Raw genomic sequence first — 21668 nt, 5'->3', positions numbered from 1 at the left:
AAAAGAAAGAATGTCAACCCCCCCTCCTTTTCTGGAACTTGGACTGGCCCGTCGTGGCTGCTGCTGTTTAGTCAGTGAAGCAGGGAGAGGAGGCGTTGAGAGGAGGGAGCCTGCCACAACTGCTCTGGTTTCCTGTGCGAATCTCTGGAGGGATATGTGTGGTGTAGCCTAGTGGAGCCTGGTGTGTAAGCCAGCCAGGCAGGTAGGAGAGGCCTCAGTTTACCTGGTTGAGGTCTAGCATTTCCAAGGTGTTCTGAGCTGGCAACCCAGAGGAGTTCTGCCCAGGAGAGCTGAGGAACAGGATAAGATTCCCGGGACCTTGGCAGAAGGTAAAGTGTGCATTGCAAAGGTATTCCTCTCCTTTGGAAACATTGGTTAGCTCTCTGGTGGGCAAGCCCAGGAGCCACTGGGAACCTCTATGTGTTACATAGTAGCAACAGAGACTTCTTCTAGTATCCCGATGTGCATTTTATTGAAATCCTTGCTCTTTCTGAGGTTTCAGTTGAACTGTGGACCATCTCCCATAGGCAGGGATCTAAAGACACAAGGCGGATCCTGCTGGGTACGGTAGAGGGTGGTGACTTTTAAAAGACAGTTGTGTTTGGATGTGATTACTCTCGAGAATGAAAAGAAGTGTTTTAGGCTTTGGGCTTGGTCTCTGTCTCTGTCTCTGTCTCCCTCTCCCTCTCTCCCCTCTCTCTACTCTCTCCCCCCTCTCATATTGTGTGTGTGTGTGTGCGCGCGCGCGCGCACGATTTTGGGTTTCAGAGCTCTGAGGAATTTGCTTTTGAGAAGAAGAGAGGACTTCAGAGTCACAGTTGGGAGGAGCTGGTAGTGAAGATGACACGGGCCCCTACTCAGTTCATTACTGTAATGTGTGAATATTTTTCTTAAGACCCTCATGACCGTAAATGGAGATTAATGTTTGGATAGTGCTCTTTTACTCGTAGTTTTTTTTTTAATTTAATTTTTACTTTATGTGCCTTGGTGTTTTGTGTGTATGTATTTCTGTGTGAGAGTGTCGGATCCCCTGGAACTGGCGTGGGCTACCACGTGTGTATTGGGAACCGAACCCCTGGTCCTGTAGAAGAGCGGCCGGTGCTCCAACCATTGGGCCATCTCTCTAGACCGTGGATGAGACTCATTTACTTCAGCTACAGTTTGAAAGAGGCCTCCTTCATGACTGCTCACCACCTTTGGACTAGCAGTCAGGGGAGTCCAGTCTTTATAATAACAATAGTTTTCCTAAGATCCCAGGTTACGTGCAGTTATGTCGAAAAGTATTGTATTTGGGGAGGACCTTTTAAAGTAAGTCTTGCTAGCTTTGAAGAAGACTTTGGATGAGAAAGTTGTTACCAGGACCATGATGGAAACAGATGAGAACTCCTGGCAGAAATTGGAGCTGGGTTCCCTGTGGCTGCTGAGGAATGTTAAGAGGATGTGAAGTTATTTAGATCACCCAAACAGGTCCTGACAGGTAAATGAAAAAAATAACTAATTAAAATATAATTGTTGCCATTCTGTAACGGATCAAAAGGCTGGCTGGGTGCTTCCAGTCCTTGATTTTACCAGACATGAATTACTTTTAAGCGGGCAATGGTGCCAGGCCTCCTGTGGAGCTGTGAATGGAAGTTGTGAGATGTTTTAAGTGAGCTGCTTAAGCACTCTCAAGGGTCAGGGAGTTTAAACCCATATCAGCGGTTCATCTAACAGCCACAGGGAATGTTGCACCAGGGTCACAAAGGGCTTCCTCTGCAGCCACGCTGTAGCTTATCGGAAAGGATGGAGTCGTCAGAGCCACCTGGGTTTTGTAATCTGCAGAGCCCTTCAGAACAGGCTTTCTAGCCTTTGCGTTGCTGACATTTTGGATGCAGTCATTCTTTGTGGCTGGGGACTGTCCTGAAGGATGTTGAACATCAGGTTTCGCCTGTACTTGCCCGGTGACAGTAGTACCTCCCTCCTCAGCCACAACCTCAAAAGCCTCCAGACTTCTTCAGAGACTCCCAGTGGGGGAAGAGGAGGTGAGAGGTGGCCGGCACCTGAGGAGTTCTGCAGAGTCCCAGGAAAGTAAACAGACAGGCGTTATAGCCCTTTCCTTTTGGTTTGGGGTCTGTCTGGCCTTTATCTGCAGACACATCTGTTGGGATGGGGGTGGGGTGGTTGGTGTATGCCTCCCCTCCTTTCCCCTCAAAGGCCATCTGGCATTTTGTCACTGCTACGGTTGTATAGTCGGGCATATATATCTTGAGTGCATCCCAGAAGCACTATTCAAAAAGAAAAAGAAACCCACACAGTGCCCCATTCTGCTGTGGGATCACCCAACCTATTTATTCTGCAGATAAAGGTGTTTTGATATGTGGGCGTTGGGTGTGTCTGCGCAAACCTGGGCTTTCATTCGTTTGTCTGGTTTGGGTGGGTGGTTGTTTTTTTCTACTTCTGGTAAAAGAAGGTTTTCAACCCCCAAACTCCCCCAGGTTCCCCACCCCCATCTCAGGAGGGGGAGTGGCCCCTTTTTGTCAGGGAACTACTGTTCACAGTGTTTTTTCCCACCTCACAGGTAACAAGGAAATCAGTGGCTGGATACTTTTTGTCCCTTAATTTGTTTCTTTTATCTTTAGCTCCTGGTATTTACTATTTGTTTCCTCCAAAAGATGAATACATCTGAAACAATGTCTGCCTAATTCTATTTCACTATTTCTGGACAGCCTCATGCCCCAGCAGTAGCTGTAAATTTCTTAACTATATAGTCAGAGTCTCTTAGAAGTGGTGCTTGCCACCTTTTATGGTGTCTCTCTAAAGAGCAAGGTGTGATCAACCGAGCTGCTGATTAGTCAAGAAAGCACTTGCTGCTCTCTGGAAAAGCTGGAAGAGGGAATGGGCTGCCTTGGTTTGCTGGAATCCATCCTTAGTAATCTGGCTGGACTGGGCCATGGCATTATTGTCAAGAGTTTTGCTTTTGACTGAAGAATAAATGTATCCACCTCCACCTGGAGGCATCAGTGTGTGATGTGCACAAGTGCACTGGCTGGTTCTGTGTGTCAACTTGACACAAGCTGGAGTTATCACAGAGGAAGGAGCCTCTCTTGAGGAAATGCCTCCATGAGACCCACCTGTAAGGCATTTTTTCAACTAGTGATCAAAAAGGGGAGAGAGGGCCCATTATGGGTGGTGCCGTCCCTGGGTTGGTAGTCTTGGGTTCTCTGAGCAAGCCAGGGGAAGCAAGCCAGTAAGTAACATCCCTCCATGGCCTCTGCATCAGCTCCTGCTTCCTGACCTGCTTGAGTTCCAGGCCTGACTTCCTTTGGTGATGAACAGCAATGTGGAAGTGTGAGCTGTTCCCCAACTTGCTTCTTGGTCATGATGCTTGTGCAGGAATAGAAACCCTGACTAAGACAACAAGTGTGGCATTTTTCCACGTGTGCTCCTAGAAACATTTCCTCCTTACCAAAACCCATCTTCTCGTTCCCTAGATCTCGGGTCCACGGTGCAGAGCACTTGAATGTCTGAGGTCATTCGCTCTCAGTTGCACTCAGCAGTTGATAACCCCTTGGAAAGGCCATCTAGGAGCTGGCCTGCAGGAGCTCAGACCTCTGTGGTAGGGCAGGGAAAGGCAGGAGTGAAATCCTGGTCGCTTATTATAAGAGTCACAGCCAACACTCCCGTGACAAAGCCCACAGCGAATGTATTTAACTGAAGTTTTATGTGACACAGACTATTTTAAAATGAATACACAGGGACCTTAGGACAACACCGTTTTTGTGCTTTGCTGAGGCGGAGAATGGATAGGAGTGTGTACAAGTGTGGCAGGGCAAACTCACGTGACCTAATGAAAGTAGACAGAGGAACCGTACTATTCAGGAGCTTCTGGCTTTGAGCACCGGTTCCTCCTGGGGTAGGGCAGGACTCCTCTGACCCGAGGAATTACCCCTAGAATGTCTTTATGGCCTGCGCCCATGCAGACAGGTTGGGTAGGTCAGAGCATTATCTCAAGGTTTTATAGGAGGCTTTGGCCAAGAGAAGAAAAGTCTGGTTTCTGCAATTTGTTCTTCGAGAGGAAGAGTGGTACATGAGGGTTGGGAGTGGGAAGGTCAGTGGATGCGTCTTCCCAGGCCTTTCCAGCTCTTTGATTTTTAGCCTTCTCAGTACTAAAAGCATGGCTTGCACGATTGCTCCGGAACTGTCATCTGCTATCTGTGTCTACAGGTCTGGGCTGTGCATTCTTTCGAAAGGCTATATCTGGGGCCGTTGTGGGCAGGTGTTCCGTTTAAAGGTTGACAGACAGGCACTTTGAAGAATGCAGAGGAAGTGGGTTTGTGAGTGACCGAATTTGGAAGGGAAGAAAGCTTATAAATTCTTACTTACGAGATCCGGAAGATGAACTTCTGCTCGTTTTGAAAGCCCCACAGGCTGACGCCGCCTCTGGCTTCAGTAAGATGAAAACACATGAACCCCAAAGAACCTGAGGCAAGGCCAGTCATGGCATCCCCTTAGAATACTTGTCAGCCTGAGAAAGCTTGCCATTGGAAGTGAGCAGACCCCTCGCTCCTTCTCACATGACTCGGTGTGGAGTCTCAAGACTGAGACAGGGTCACGGCCTTTGCTGCAGGATTCCCACCTTCTGAGGTGGCTACTGAGATGTGCGTTAAGCTGGTAACCTGAACTCAACTTTCCCAGGATATGTAGAGAGTAAAGGTGGGAGTGAGAGATAAAGAAATTGGAGATCTTTTTAGTCTCCTGCTTCAGTTCACAGACTGAGCCCAAACCCTGAGAGTGTGTCTTCACAGAGCTGGTCTGTGTCCCTCACTCCAGCTGTGTCAACCAGGGACACTGGGTCTTGTCACAGAGACTCCCAGGATGAAGCAAAAACCTGGTTTGGCGGGACTTACAGAGTGTGTGTGTGTGTGTGTGTGTGTGTGTGTGTGTGTGTGTGTGTGTGTTTCGGGGGAGTATTAGTCATCTGCAGATAGATAATCAGTCCTTGGGAGTCTTCACCAAAAGCGTGACCAGAAAAGACAGGTATTACCATGATGTAAACATAGAGAAAAGTTCACAGGTCAGATGGCTAAACAAGTAAGAGGAAGTATTACAAAGTAATACATTAAAAAGATATTTTTAAAAAGCAACTTCAAAATTAAATAGTTTCAAACTAGTGAAGCTAGCAGGTTGATTTTGATTCCCTGGGCCTCTAATCTGTCTCTGCCTGAAGCTAGGGAGTCTCACTCAGAGCTGCCCCAGGCAAGGGCTGCAGGGAAGGAGCACGCACACCCTGGTGCTTCATCCTTCACCACACCTGCAGAGATTTTGGCAGATACACGGTTGTGGTCTCTCCATGCTGCTGGTTCGCCTCATGGCCATTCTCGCTCACACAGATCAGCTGAAGCAAAAGTGCTTGCTTCCCGCTCAAAACCTCTTTCTTCTTCCCTTTCTGCTAACGAGGAATTTTCTTCAATTGTAGTAGTTCTACATGTAGCTGGCTCCTCACATCCCTGCTTATGTCAGTACACCTTGTCCAAATAAACACACTTGAAAAGAGAGAGAAATGTGTTTGGTGAAGCTCAGCGCACCCCTAACGGAGCTTAAGACAGCCCTTCTGCTTTGTCTTGGCAGCTAGTGAAGGATGCCAAATGTATCTCGCCTGGCACCGGATGAAAGACACCGGCTCTTACATAACAAAGTCCAAATCGCCAAGCGGGCAGGGTAGAGATATCCAGGTTTCCTTTGTGTTTTGCAAAGAATTTTAAAACATAAGGGGAAAGTCTGCTTGGCTCGGTTTGTTTTGTCGCTACCCTGCAGAATTGTGTGAGCCTATCAATATCCCTTATCTTGGTTTTCCCAGGCAACTTTGGGTCTCCCCCCCACCCCACCCCCGGCTTTTATTCCTGCGTTGTTAGCTTTTCTCTGTGCCTCAAGCACGTGCTTTTCCCATCTCGGGTCTTTTTGCACCCTCTCCATTCTCTCCATGGAAGATTCTCTCACCAGAGATCAGCATCCTTCATCTGCCTGTCAGTCCCCAGAGGGCACTCCCTGGGCACCTAGGCCAACCGTGACCCCAGGCCATCTTCTGTCCCCTGGCCTTGTTTTATTTCTCCCTGGAACCCGTTATCTGAAATTCTTATGTGTTTGTGTCATGTTTACTGTTAGCTACCTACCAAAAAAATGTAACCAAGTACTGGTGCCACCCGTGCACCAGGAGCTAAGTATAGAGGTGGGCAAGTGCGTGAATGGGCACTTAGATGGATGATGGGTGAGTGGATGGATGGATAGATGATGGATGGATGGACGGACGGACAGATGGATGGATAGATAGATGATGGATGGATGGACGGACGGACAGATGGATGGATAGATAGATGATGGATGGATGGACGGATGGACAGATGGATGGATAGATGGTGGGTGGGTAGATGGATGAATAGATGATGGATGGACAGATAGATGGATAGATGATGGATGGATGGATGGACGGATGGACAGATGGATGGACAGATGATGGATGGATGGACGGATGGACAGATGGATGGATAGATAGATGATGGATGGATGGATAGATGATGGGTGGATGGATGGACTGACGGATGGACAGATGGATGGATAGATGATGGATGGATGGATGGACGGATGGACGGATGGATGGATAGATGTGGATGGATGGACGGATGGACAGATGGATGGACAGATGATGGATGGATGGATGGACGGATGGACGGATGGACAGATGGATGGATAGATAGATGATGGATGGATGGATAGATGATGGGTGGATGGATGGACAGATGGATGGATAGATGATGGACGGATGGATGGACAGATGGACGGATGGATAGATGATGGGTGGATAGACGGGTGGACGGACAGACGGACAGATGAGAGAGAAGGAGGCAAGAATAATCGCAGTCCTATTGAGTGCTCACCTGTCACATCATGGATGTTCTGGGATGCGCATCCTTGAATGATTTTCTTGTGACAAGCTCACCTTGTACATTATGCCAATCGCTTAATCCTGTTGTGGACACCAGATCACATGCCAGTCCTCCTCTCTGTCAAGTTCCCGAGGGCATGGACATCTCATGAAGGGCGACGATGGCTGTTGTCATTAGTTCACTCTTATTGCCATTGTATTTTATGGGTGCGTCTCGTTAAAATTATTTTTTACTGACTCAATGGCCATAAATAAATAAGCTAGGGTGGTTCTGCTGCCACCAAGCCTAGTGACATCCTTGGGACCCACAAGGTAGAAGAGAACAAAGTTTCTCAAGTTGTCCTCTGTTGCTATAAAAATTCAAAAGGAACGTCGTCTGTCAGTTCCCGTGAGCCAGAACCACTGGCTCCGGCTGCTACTCTGCCTCATGGTCTGCAAGCTGCCCTCTCCCGGCTGTCTCCCTTTTCCACCCTCTCCTCGAGGTTCCCTTAGGTGGTAGGCACCACGCCTGACACACACACACATCTTGTTCTGTGGCCATGAGTGTTCTCAGCGAAGGCAACAGAACCAGATCTGCACGCTCCAACTGTCTCTCGGCCATTTCTTTCGCACACTGTCCTCTTTAGCCCGGTGAAATCAAAGTTCCAGAAACTTGTAATTTAGCAATTACATTTACATGTTAAATTCTCAATCCATAATTCATCCACACAATAAATTCACTGCCAATTGATAAACATGTGAACCATCCTCCTGGACCAGATAAAAATCGATCTAGTTCACCTAAATCTGAACCGTCCTCCTGGGTAGACTCCATCTTGTTCCCCCTCCTTCCTCTTCTCTCCGGCCTCACAAACACTTTGTCCCTGCCCCACTCTCTACTGTCCAATCACGTATCGCCTTGATCTTCTGTCTTCTACAATGCACTGTGGCACACAAAATAATAATTAAATGCTACAACAACAACAACAACAAAGAAAAGTAAGCTGAACAGGGCCAGGGTTTGGCTACAGTTTCTGTCTTCCAAGCCTACATCTTGTAGGCTTTCAGTGACCCTCGTCAGGGCCCAGGCTTGACTATAAGGGTGCCATGCACTTGCCAAGTAAATGAAGCCTAATAACACTGCCTCCTCCTCCTTTTTCTCAATTGTCATTTGAGGCGATAAGCATTATTTATAACATTCTAAATATAAATACAAGCTTTCTCTAGAGTGTATAATTCCTGGCATTTCTGTGTGTAATTAACCTGTCACAAGGCAGTTTCTTATATAATAGCATTTCATAGATGACTTGACACCCCACCCTCCCATGTTCAATCTCTGTGTGTCCATCTGTCTGCCTCTGTGTGTGACCATCCCCCCATGTTCAATTTGTTTGTCTGTCCATCCACCTGCCTCTGTGTGTGTGTGTGTGTGTGTGTGTGTGTGTGTGTCTGTCTGTCTGTCTGTCTGTCTGTCTGTCTGTTTCAGAGTTTAACCTCAGGGTCATTTCCTCAGGAGTCATCCACTTTGTTTCTGATTTTTGAGGCACAGTCTCCCACTAGGACCTGGGGCCCACTAAGTGGGCTAGACTGGCCAGCCAGCAAGCTCCTGTCTCAGCTTCCCCAGTGCTGAGATTGCAAGGGCCTATATACCATCACACTGTCTCTTCACATGGGCTGGGATTTGGAGTCAGCTCCTGCAGGGGTGATGGGCACTCTTCTCTCTTACTTTCTCATATGACAAATGTGTTAGCAAAAGTTTGCCAGCTGCTAAGTCCCGAGAACGTGCTAAAGCCTTTTGATTACTCCTAACATCACACTTTCCCACTAAGGTAAAGTTTGTACCAAGGGGACATCACAGGGGCCGTAGGTAGGAATTTTGTGTAGAAAAGAAGAGGCCTACAAACATCACCATGCTGGCATTCCTCTGCATAGCTTGTCAGGCCCCACATCTCCTGAACCCGTCTTTGTGATCTGTGTGACTAGGTGTGTTGTGTTGCTCTGGTGGACACAGAAGCAGAAGCTATGCCAAACTGTAGATTTCATGTTCTGAGCTGGCTTAGAGCCTTGACTTCAAGTTGAGACAGGCTTTTTTGTTGCAGGCCTGCCCGGGGGCCTCATCACGAGAGGTACAACTCACTGGTTCCTCAGGCTGAAGATGGCAGCCCATGGTGATGTGCAGGTCTCTTGTCTAACAGCAGGATCTTCTGTCATATGAATAGAGTAGAGGTGGCCACCTTGTCGGGTCTATGATATCAGGTGCTTTTCCTGGCAACTAACCAAGTTTTGCCCATGTTCAGGACTAACCTAGCTGGTTCCCTTGTGCCTGGGTTGGAATGTGTGGTCATCAGGTTGGTGGGACCAGGCAGTTCATGGGTATCTAGGAACTTAGCAGGCTCCTGCCAGCCTCAGACAGGAGCAGAGAGAAAGCAGAGACTGTTTACTGTGGAATGTATTGAAGAATCTGTGTGTTAGCCTAATGTCTTATTCAATCCAGTTTCTCCCTCTGTCACAACAAAACAAACAAAACAAAACAAAACAAAACAAAACAAAAACCAATTAGCCGTTTCACTGTCTCTTGTAGAAGGACTTGCAGGATGCTCAAATGCTATCTGAGAAGTTGTAAAAAGTTAAAAATCAGGATTAAGAGTGTAGCTCAATGATAGGGCACCTTCCTACCTTGTATGGTCTTAGGACCATAAAAACAAACAAACAAACAAATCAGAAGTGAGATTTTTCTTTTTAGCTTGCAAGCACTCACTAATAAATGTGTTTTGTGGAGTGTGGTTGAACTGACCATGGTGCCATTAGAAATGGTTTCTGAATTAAGTTGTCTGCTCCTGACACCCCAGCCAGAGTCCTTTGATATTTGAGATCTTGTATGGTCTGTTTATTTATGCCAACCTGGGCTATCAGAAATTGAAACGTCGTGGCTTGTCTGTTCCCAGACCTAATCTCGTTCCGACCTGATTGATGGCTTCCTTACCTCTATCTCTGTGTCCAAGATGATGTCTGCTCAGACCTGTAGAGTATCAGATCAGGGAAATTTTGAGGATTTAATGCAGTCTAACCTCCAGAGAGCCAAGAACCAAGATCCAGGGAAAACAAATGATTCACAGAAGAGCCCAGCTAAGGAAACAATGCACGGCTCAGCACCAGAGCTGACCTCAGGACACTGCACTTCAGGGCTTTCTCCCCTCCTCCCTCCCCAAGCTGCCCACTCTAATGACCTGTCTAGTTACTGGACAAATAAACACAACTCCCACCATAGTCTCCCAGGACATCCAAGCCACGATGTGGACACAATGCTGAGCATTGAGAGGAACTCACTGGGGAAAGTCTAGTGGGCGTTCAAGTTTTGCCCAAACCTTGACTTGGTAACATTTTTACTTAACCTTTCTTTCTCATCATTTCTCCTCATCCACCACCATCTTGAAGCACTTGAGTCTTCCTATGTGTCCCGGAAGGTTCCAAGCGATGGTCTAAGTACCTTAGTCACATTCTAATCAACTTGTAACAGTTGTCTGTAAAGTGTTGTAGAGTCTCCAGAAGTTTGCTGTGAGATGGTCTCCTGCTAGTGACAGGAGCTACACCCATAAAGTCTCATCAACGTGACTGTGACTGCACAAACATGAGCTGGACAGGGATGGCAGCAGTGAACAGGAAAAAGCCCATGAGGCCTCAGCCTTACAAAGATCTGTGGGCAACTGAGGAAAGCCGAGAGGGGAGAAGTGGTCTTCCCCGGGGGGAAGAAAGAACATACCAATTGGTTGTCCAACACCAAATGGCCAGCCTTGAAAACATACATACAAGTAACTTTATATTAACAATTAGTTTAAAAAGAGGCCATAGATTTGAAGTGGGGGTTGTTATATGGGAGGATTTAGAAAAAGAAAGGTAAGGGAGAGATTTTGTAATTAAATTATAATCTCAAAATTTTTTAAAGCTTAAGAAAAAATGTCTTGTAGAATGGGTATTTAGTGTCACCCCAGGCAGAGCCATTGACTAATTGGAGTCTCGCTGACTCTGAAGTCATATCAACCCCAGCACTGGGGTAGTACAGAGGTTGTGATTATGAGGCCAGTCTGGCTTGCAGAGGGAGGCTGTGTCTCAAAAACAAGTAAATAAAGCAAGCAATGGAAATAAATGAATGAGCCGAGAGGAGCTGGCCAGCACCAGCTTTCTGAGATCAGCCATTAGAAAGCCCTTCCAGCCTTCCGATCTTTCTCTGTCTCTCCTTGTCAAACCTGCTGCATTACTGCCTGTGGGAAGTTTGGTCTCCCATGCCAGTGGCATGTTTCGAAGAGTTTGCAGATATGGGGTTCAGTCACCTTATAAAATGTGTGGTCTATATTTCTTCCTGTTTCCTCTGCACAGACATATACATACATACATACATACATAATATATACACATATATGTACATATATACATACATACATGTACATACATACTTACATACATACATACATACATACATACATACACATATATGGTGGTGGTGGTTGTTTTTGAGACAGGGTTTCTCTCTGTAACAGCCTGACATGGAACTTGCTTTGTAGACCAGGCTGGCCTCTTGGTCTCTGCCTCCCAGGTGCTGGGATTAAAGGAGTGTGTCATCATGCCTGGGTCATTTTTAAAAAGTTTTTACTTAGTGTATCTGGTATCTGTGTGAGTATGTGCTTGAGGCCAGAGGCATTAGATCTTTCTAGAACTGGATCTATAGGTAGTTGAACTGCCCAGCATGGACACTGGGAATTGAACTCCAGTCGTTTGCACACTTAACTCCGAACCACCTATTTAGCCCTTTGCTTGTGTTTTTTTGAGGCGAGGTCTTGCTCCAGAGCCAAGGCCATCCTTGAGTTCATAGATGTCCTCGTCAGTCCCCTCCGTGCTGGATGGCAGGCGTAAGCCACCACACTGGGACAATGTACTCTTCTGTGGAAAGACCAGAATTTGGCTGTTGATCTATATAGACTTTTATTCATGTGGCCACTACTAATTATACATTGGTGACATTCTTTTCAGTTGTCATTTAAAATCAACGATTACAAAACATAGAGTGTGCACGTAGCCAAGTCCTGGCAGACAACAAAAGGTTCTGTCTCCTTAACACACTGTCCCATGTGTCTGGGTGATAGTCCGTGTTAACCTGACCAGCATTTCATGTGTCCGTAGGATTGTTGCAACCAGACTTTCTGCCAGCCCAGCACTCGTTTTGCAGCCAGTTAAGAACTTATTTGCACAGATATGAACGCTTTAGGCCAGTGTTAAGTTTAGTACCATGATCGATTATGAAGCAATTCTGTGAAATCTTGAAAATTCCAAATAATTTTTTTGTGCTGTCACAGAACACAGGCCACAGTGAATAAACAGAGACCAACCACACATCCGGTGCCTGCCCTTGGTAGCTTGTGCAGTTACTGATACCTTGTATACGTTTCTTAGGCCTGTCATGACGAATTACCATGAATATAGTGGCTAGAAATGGCAACAATGTAGCCTGTCATAGTTCTGGAAGCCAGAAGTTTGGAATCAAAGTTGTAGGCCAAAGTTATGGTACCTTCCAGAGGCTCTTCAGAAAGACCATTCTATATCTATCTCCCAGCCTGGGGTGCTGCGGTTTTTGGCATTCCATGGTTTGGAGACCACAATATAGTCTTTGCCTCTGTCTTTACCCAGCCTCCTCTCTGGGCTCTGGGGTTATTCCTTCTTCTTGTTTTGTTCTGTAAGAACTTATTGCACTTAGAATCTTTTGTCACTACAGTGCCTGTACTGCTAAGAAGGTTAATGAATGCACAGTTCCAATGAATGCCCTCTGCCTAAAATCCCAGGGCTCTTTTCTTAGGTTTCTCAGTCCCTGGAAGAGGAAAGGGGCCAGGGCCACCTCTTATCCAAACAGGCAGCCCCGGTCTTTGAGGCAAAACCAAGTACTAGGCCTGACATCTGCTTTTAGTCATTTGTAAGGCCAAGACCCATCACTGAGGAGCTTCTAGGAATAGCCTCCCCAGTTGTACAGAATGAGCTGCTAACAAGAAGAGAGTTTGCATAGCCTATGGCTGACCTGGAGGAAACTGACCAAGGAGACACTTCTGTTTTGTATTAACCAGCATTGGCTTTTCTGAGTTCCAAGTTTTCCTTCCCACTGCTCATGGCCTCATGTATTCCTTGGCCTGTGGCACCTATTGTAACTGTAACCTCAGCCTTCCTTTTATGAGGATCCTCTCCTCCTCTGCTTCTCCTTACATCATTTTGAGCTCATCACACCAACTAATCCATCAGCTCTGACTCCAAATAAGGTCACTTTGGGGGATACTGGGCTCTAGTCGATCACTTTGGGGATACTGGGGTCTAGTCAGTCACTTTGGGGGATACTGGGCTTAGTCGGTTGCTTTGGAGGATACTGGGTTCTAGTCAGTCACTTTGGGGGTACTGGGGTCCAGTTGGTCACTTTGGGAGTTACTGGGGTCTAGGACCCAGTGCAGTCCACAACATCAGCAGAAGCAGAAGGGAATTTACGTGAACAAGCTGCTGAGGGACACCTGCCACCATACAGGCTTTCTCTCTCTGCTCTGTCAGCTTTCCTCTGCGTACCACTCACATTCAACAGCTGCCAGTCAGAGCTGTCAAGCCCAGAACCTGTCCACTGTACAGGAGCCGCACCCCACCCCCAGCTTGTGTCAGAAAGTCATGGACAAGATTCCTTGAAATGTCATTGCCCAGCATTGAACCATTGACCATAGTCAAAGCTTGGGAGCTTAGCTTATCTGGTCTACTGTGCATAAAGGTAGAACATTCTCGTCCCTTCTGAAGTCCTTGTCTTAGCTCACCTTTCAGGTGGCTTTGTGAGGCTCTACTCTTCCACCCCCTGCTGCATGAACCACACTAAACTGCTCCCCAGTTCTGGGGATGGTCTCAGCAGTTCCATTTCCCTGCAGGGTCGGCACATTTGCATCCATACAGTGACTAGCAATGTAATCTTTAGTCCCTACAATGCCTTTCTGGGAAGAACTCTGCGGCAGGGATGACAAACAGACCTCAGTGGAAGGATGACAGACAGACCTCAGTGGAAGGATGACAGACAGACCTCAGTGGCAGGGATGACAGACAGACAGACCTCAGTGGCAGGGATGACAGACAGACCTCAGTGGCAGGGATGACAGACAGGCCTCAGTGGCAGGGATGACAGACAGACCTCAGTGGCAGGGATGACAGACAGACCTCAGTGGCAGGGATGACAGACTGACCTCAGTGGAAGGATGACAGACTGACCTCAGTGGCAGGGATGACAGACAGACTCAGTGGAAGGATGACAGACAGACTCAGTGGAAGGATGACAGACAGACTCAGTGGAAGGATGACAGACAGGCCTCAGTGGAAGGATGACAGACAGACCTCAGTGGCAGGGATGACAGACAGACCTCAGTGTCAGGGATGACAGACAGACCTCAGTGTCAGGGATGACAGACAGACTCAGTGGAAGGATGACAGACTGACCTCAGTGGAAGGATGACAGACTGACCTCAGTGGCAGGGATGACAGACAGACTCAGTGGCAGGGATGACAGACAGACTCAGTGGAAGGATGACAGACAGACTCAGTGGAAGGATGACAGACAGACTCAGTGGAAGGATGACAGACAGGCCTCAGTGGCAGGGATGACAGATAGACCTCTGCAGCAGGCCCTTTCTGCCCTGCCTCTTTCTCTCCTTTTCAGACCGGACCTTTTGAACTTCTCAGCAGGAGTGCATTAGGGTAACCTTAGCCTTAAGTGCTTCCATGTGGTCTGTGGGAAACCCCTCTTTTACGCACTTTGAGTGTGCTTTTGTGTGTGTTTTCTGTGGTCCTCCAAAAAGGACACTGATTTCAATTTAAAAGTTTATTCAGAGGATAGAGCGGTTTGGTTGTGAGGAGGAATGCGCTGTTCTTGCAAGGCATGGGTTCAGGTTCCAGCACACACATGGCTCATATCTACCTATAACTGCAGCTTTGGGGATCCAGAACCCTCTCTTCCCTGTGGTCTCTGTGGGCACCTGCACTTATGTATACATGCACACACACACACACACACACACACACACACATAATTTAAAGCAATAGAAGTTTAAGTGCAAAAGTGGCCAGAACAAATCAAATCACTCATTTCATTTATTCATATTTGCCTTTAGCCAGTATCAGAAAATATTTTTCTTCACTGCTTTAGGAAAGACACCTGGGGAGACTAGCCTTCATGAATCCCAACTGGTCTCAGGGAGGTATCGTGGGAAGCCATTTTTAAATATGGCTCTCTTGTAAATTTGTACCATGACCACGGAAGTACGACTAGTAGCTAACTAGACTCTACTAAAGCATGCATAAGTCCTGTCCCTCTCCTTTTCCTCTTCCCATCTCCCTACCCTACCCCTACTCCCCTTCTTTCCCTCTCCCTCTCCCTCTCCCTCAGGAATGTTGACACTCAGGACTCTGGAGGAAGCCCTCGGTTCTCACTTAACACTTCCTTCACCCCTGGCTAACCTAGGGTACCCTTTGCTCTTAACCAACCACAGAAACCAGAGAGTGGCTTTGAATGCCTCTTACCCGGGAGCAAGCCAGCGTGCAGAATGAACTGGTCTCTGTTGGTCCTTTATCATAGGAAGGGGTGAGCTGAAGTGTGTTAACTTGAAATTGCTGTGGTTGGTATAAACCAGCTTGGAGTAAGTGGGGTGTGAAATCTGAAAGTGGGGTGTTGCCTACCACAGGGTACTGTTTTTAATGATAATTATTTTCGCTTGACTTAAGAGGTGGTAGAACACGGCTGACCCTGAAACAAAGCTAATTTCTTCCTATTGGGAGCCGTGAGAGTATGTTTAGGGACACGACATTTGTCTCTGAAGACTGCTACTGCTTTAAAAATAGACTGGTGTTCTCTCTTTTACTATGCCTTCTTTATTTTTTTCCTAACTAAATGTGTTATGTTTATAAGTTAGTTTGGGGTTTGGTGTGGTCTGGTTTGCTGAGGAAAGGGGGAGTGGGGGAGAGCAATGCCCATGGTATCTTCTTACCTATGAGGCACGTGAAAGGGTAAACCGCATGAGTTCTGGCTCCCACCATCAGAAACGCAGAATTATTCTGCTGTCTAAAAAAAAAAATCTCGTGTTACAAGATCCAACGTCCTCCCTGACCCCTGAGTAGTGGTTAGCCACTGTTCCCACCTCTTGCCAAGGTGAGGAGGGACACGTGCTACATGCGGCTGTCAGAGGCTGAGCCATCTCCCTGGCCCCTTGCCACATCCTCTGGACCCAGGACAGGCTCTTTCAGTCAAGCAGAGCTCCCCTCACACTTATTCTTCTACATACTGGGTTAGCAAAGGTGAGGAAGATTCCTGCTTAAAGCTCTGGCTTCTGGATGGGGGTGGGGTGGGGAGGTGTGCGGAAGCAGACAGGTGGGTAGGTGGGTGTGCAGGCAGGAGGGCAGGAGGGCAGGAGGGCAGGAGGGCAGGCAGGAGGACGGAGGCAGACAGGTGGGCATGCGGGCATGCAGGTAGTAAGGCATGCAGATAGGCAGGCAGACAGGCAGACAGGAGGGCAGGAAGCCCGCAGGAGGGCAGGCAGGTAGACAGGTAGGCAGGTGAGCATGCAGGAATGTGGCAGGAGGACAGGCAGGCAGACAGGAAGGTGGGTGGGTGGGCAGGCTCATGGTCCCCAGAGAACAAGCACAACTGATGGCTGGATTATATAGAACGTGGCTTGCTTATTCACAATATGCACATTGTTTTAGATGGCAACAGAGTTTCTTTCCTAAGGTCACTGGTTTTGGCTCTCCTTGTCTCCAGGTAACCTTGGGTGAATCCTTTCATTCAGGCCTCTGCTTTAATAGACTCATTAACTCTTAGAGTGAGAGTAGCTTCCCTCCAGCAAGGCTCACCGGAGCCATCTTGCACTCAGCATGGCTGGCCTACAGCAAGGAAGCAATAACAGCTTTTTTGTTCTAATTAGACAGAAGAAAATTGACTTCTCCTTGATGGGGTGTGTCCAGGCCTCTGTGCTCCAGGAGGATGCTGGGAGAGCATCTGTCCACTTGAGATGATTTGATCATAAGAGAGACACGGCACTGCAGTCAAGTGCATGGCAGAGAGGGGCCTGTGGGTCCCTCAGAAAGGGATGTTTATTTCTGATGCACACAGACAGTTTATCCATCAGCTGGGACTGGGGAGTGTTCTCCAGACGTGACCTGTGGATTACACATGGGAAGAATTACAATCGCTCTTTGCCAAGAAACACACTAGGAGCAAAATTCCAGGAAAAAGGCTGTTCTAGAAAGAGTTGAGGTTGGTATGTAAAGAATTTTAAACAGGAAGACGTAGCTTAGAATAGAATAAGATCCCACGCTGATTCGGCAGTATATGATGGTCTTCAAGCTTCCATCCCGCCACTGCTCTGGGGTTGGATTAGAACTGTTCTCAGCGGTGAAATCACGGGTTGTTATCAGGGTGCTAGTTGGATGTACAGTTCATTTGCTATGGAAGACTCAGCCTCGGACACTTGTCTCGCGCCAACTGACGTATCCCAATGTCTATTCGGTTAAGGCACGAGCCTTAACTTAGTAGAGGTCATCAAGGGAGTATGTGCTGCAGGATGTGGATGGACTAATGATGTAAGTTAGGTCACCGTGTGGATGGAGTAACTGCTTGTCGTATGTGTTCTCAGGAGGAGGGAAAGGTCCCACAGAGGGAAGAGTTCCTGAGCCTAGGTAGTGTTTTAATTAAGCTTGTCGGGGGGGTTGGGGATTTGGCTCAGTGGCAGAGCGCTTGCCTAGGAAGCGCAAGGCCCTGGGTTCGGTCCCCAGCTCCGAAAAAAAAAAAAAGAACCAAAAAAAAAAAAAATAATTAAGCTTGTCGGAAGTGTGAGGATGGTCAGTGTTTTTAGAGAATGTTAGCAATGGATCCTCTTCTCGGATGTCGAAGACAGCCCGTGTCTTCATGGTGCCCCTTGTTTCCAGACAGGGTCTGCAGATCAGCAACTTAGAAACTACAAGTACAGGTTCGAATTAAATGGGTCCACAAGTGTCAGACTGATTTTTTTGGGGGTTGAGGGAGTGACTCGGAAGTAACCTAACAGATGTATAAAGAAGAGATTTAATTTGGCTGTTTTCACAAAAATGTTATGGTTTACAAAAAACAAAAACAAAAACAAAAACAAAAACAAAAATTAGCCAGGCTGCTGGAGTACAGCAAGTGTGATTCTCACTACCCTAGTGTATATCTACAGGACAAGTTGGTGGCTTAAAGTCTAAGTATTGCTATCTTTTAAAGAGGTAAATGAGTAAACTTTAGATAACTTTATGTGACATATTTTATACATGGCCTAATTCCCCAACTGGCCATTTTTAATGACTGGGTATGTTTTTAATAGGTCAGACACAAGTGGTCCAGGCAGTGGGTCCAAGTCTTGCCTTTGCTATCTTAGGTCATGGTGTAGCCACTTCTAACTTATATGAAGTGTATAAATGTTCATTTCCCAGCCACCTTCCCCTGCTGTATCATAACCGGAAGTGCAGCCTGGCACTGTTGTGAAGCCAAGGTGTACATCCTGCTGTGTGTGCGAGCTGGGTAGATGCTGTGTGTATGAGCTGTGTAGATGCTGTGTGTATGAGCTGTGTAGATGCTGTGTGTGTGAGCTGTGTAGATGCTGTGTGTATAAGCTATGTAGATGCTGTGTGTGCGAGCTGTGCAGATGCTGCATCAAGAAATAAGTGAAACGTGGCTAGTTTGTTTCTTTAGCATTTAATTTTAGCATACAAATAACTTTAAATTTTTGTCTTAAAAATTTCTACACCTGCAGTTTAGGCAAAGCCTTAAGCAAATTGTCTATTATTGGTCTCATGGAATAAGGAAGCAGACATTTATGTCCACACGAGCAAATACACATCAGAAGTATTTCGGACAGAGGTCAGGAGGTGACTGTGCTCGTGAGGTCCGGCCCCACCATCCTTTTCTGTGTGGCCTGTGAGCTAAGAATGGTCTCTAGGTTTCTGAGTGGTTTTCAAAATTACATTACATGATACAGGAAAGTCCTATGAAATGAAGATTCAGGTATCTAAAAATAAAGACTCACTGGAACACACACACACACACACACACACACACACACACACACACACAACCTAAGCTTGTAGCACTGGTATGTTATCACGTAGAATAGGTTGTTTTTACAAAAAAAAAAAAAAAAAAGTGTGTGCAGCATCTATGGACTCCTGAAATGTGGATATGAATGAGACAATGTTCTCACTGCCGAGAGCTTCAAGTCCAATGGAGAAAACGTTAATTAGCCAGCAGATGTAATTCATTGTGTTATGTAAATGATATTTAAAAGATATACCGAGACCAAGAAGTAAATACACATCTACCAAAGGGAATGCTTGAGGTGCATACTTTAACCCCTGCAGTTTGAGGCCAGCCTGGCCTACATAGGGAGTTTCAGGCCAGCCAGGGCTACACAGCCACACCCTTTTTAAAGTAAAGAAAGGTTTCAGAGCTGAGATGAACCTTAGCATCACTCGGAATCTTCATGTGTGTGCACATGTGTGGGTACACGCATGGGGAGGTTAGAGGTCAGCCTCCTATGTCCAGGGTCACAAACACAATTACCCAGTTTGTTCTCTGAGTCACAGAGAAGCCTGAAAGTGACGGCTCTCGGCGAGAGCAGGGCATGGGAAGACACTGGCTCACGGACACGTTTGAGGTGAGGCAAAGCCTTAGGTACACAGGGTACGTTCATAGGGAGTAGACAGTGAAGCCTAGGCCAGATTGCAGATGTTGTTGAACTGTGTGGCCAGGAAGCATAACTTCCTTCAGTAGACAAAGGGAACACGTCCACGCAGTATTGGCACCCACGTGGTATTTGATACAAATTGAAACCTATTGTTTCAACGGCAGGAGTGCTGCTTGTGGTCTTAGGCCCGGTCTCAAGCTAGGCATGTCCGGTGACCTGAGGACTAGAAATGGTGGGACTGGGAGCTGATCGGCTCATTAAAGGGCGCAGGCTCCCTCACCTCCCGAGAGAATGGATCCTTGCTGCTTGGGGGGCAGGAGGATCACAAAGAGTAGCATCTAGCACCTTGGTAACCACCTGGGCACTGAACCCTTTCTCACACGGCCCCTCCACACTGTGCCTAAATCACTCTTCATTAATGTGATCATACGGTCCTGGTTTTACCCCAGTAGCGCCCCAGGTTGGAGCTATTTCCTCCTCTTGTTCTCAAGTTCCTCTGAGTATTCTCCGCAAGAACTGGTTCTCATTATAAACTCCACCGTCATAGGAGACAGCAATTTCAGAGCCTTGCCTTGCCCATCTAGAAAATGGGGACAGTGGTCAAGTGGAGCTGCCATGGAATTAATGGATTAATTTCTTTTCTGTCGTGATTAAAAGACCTCCGACAAAAAGCAGCATCCGTGAGAAGGGCGCATTCTGGCCAACGGTTTCAAGGGAGTGTCGGCCATGGCGGACAGGCATTGCACAGGGCAGAGAAAGCACAGTGGCAGGGGTAGGAAGCTGACTGATCACGTTTCATCCACACTCAGGAAACAGAGAGGAACAGGAAGTGGACCTCAAAGCCCAATCCCAGTGATATACTTCCTCCAGCAAGGCTCCACCTCCTTAAAGGTTCTGAAGCTCTCCCAAAGAGCAAGCAGCAGGAGCAGCTGCTAGGAGCCAACATTTAAATACATGAGCCTGTGGGGCCATTTCTATTCAAACCACAATAAGGAGAGACGTGAGAAATACTTCTTAGACCGAAGGATAAAGGTCTAAATACCAGCGGTTGCTACTGCTGCGTGTGTGGTGCGTGCGGTTTTCAGTCACACGATGCAGCTGCCGGCTGAGGGAGAGTGTAAAGCGCTCTGCACGAAGTGCGTCTTTATTTAACCTACATTAACTGCAAGCATCGATGTCAATTCGTATAGTTTATTAACGTTATCGTTTCCTCACAGACATAGGACTGTGGGGCTAGAAGGTTTTCTTGGGGCCTCTCGTTCAACTCTCCAAGGCTACAAACAAGCCTAAGAAGTGGACAGAGCGAGCCCAAGGTCTCACACCTGGGGTCTCTTCCTCTACTATGGTGGCCATCTCCCGCAACAGGCTGTATTAGTAACATGTTCTTCGCATAAGCGGAAACAAATATTTCAGCATTGTGGTGTGCAGTGGAGTTCGATATGTCGTCTGAGCCACCACGTGGTTGCTGGGAATCGAGCCCAGGTCCTCTGGAAGAGCAGCCGCTGCTATTGCTAAGCCATCACTGCAGCCCTCAAATGTCACTGTGAGGGACCTCTGCATCCAGGCTGTGTAGCAGTGACGAAGGAGCATCCCCAAGGCCTCACCTGTACTTCCCGTAGGGTAGCTCCTTCCCTGGGCTTTCACCATCTTTGTGTCATGGGGCAATGGCTGGCATCGACTATGTGCCTGCCATTTTATCATATGGTAAAATGCATTTGCTTCAGAAGTCAGATGGTCTCTTGCCTATGGATACAGTGCAGGCCTTCCTCACCCCAGGGAGAAAGGTTACAGTGCTACATCACCCACCACGCAACGCTACATCGTCACACAGTGGAAGCCAGAGCTCCCAAAGCATTGACTGGGCCATGATGAAGCTCTAACATCTCTGGGTGTCAGGATCCAGGAGGCCACCGTTTAACCTCTGGAAAGTCTCCTCCTCTCCTGAGTCTGCTGAAGCAGGTGGAGGGTGGGAGAGACACTTGCGCAGCTCCCCCTGCTTATCCTGGCCTCATCCCCAAGGCCTG

General features: G+C 47.4%; 1 protein-coding gene and 1 long non-coding RNA gene across 35 annotated transcripts in view; one reads left to right on the top strand and one right to left on the bottom strand.

Annotated features, from left to right (window-relative positions):
- The window catches only part of Ablim1 (actin-binding LIM protein 1), a 288302-nt gene that overhangs the window by 199567 nt on the left and 67067 nt on the right, over positions 1-21668 (top strand). The window contains exon 1 of one of the 34 annotated variants that reach the window (NM_001395155.1): positions 70-329. The exons of 32 other annotated variants lie outside the window; for them this stretch is intronic. The gene's annotated coding sequence lies outside the window, so the exon portion shown is untranslated. Of the gene's footprint in view, positions 1-69; positions 330-21668 lie in introns of those variants that run through there. One more of the 34 variants, XM_063288242.1, reaches the window with a different exon arrangement.
- LOC134485257 (uncharacterized) lies at positions 8522-10468 on the bottom strand. Its single transcript, XR_010063309.1, has 2 exons — positions 10291-10468; positions 8522-9917 (listed from the first exon to the last, which is right to left on the bottom strand). It is a non-coding gene; the product is annotated as an uncharacterized LOC134485257 (long non-coding RNA).

The sequence above is a fragment of the Rattus norvegicus genome, chromosome 1 (assembly GCF_036323735.1).
Source record: "Rattus norvegicus strain BN/NHsdMcwi chromosome 1, GRCr8, whole genome shotgun sequence".
NCBI lineage: Eukaryota > Metazoa > Chordata > Mammalia > Rodentia > Muridae > Rattus > Rattus norvegicus.
The sequence above is the reverse complement of the archived record's forward strand: the minus strand, read 5'-3'. Positions and strand labels throughout refer to the sequence as shown.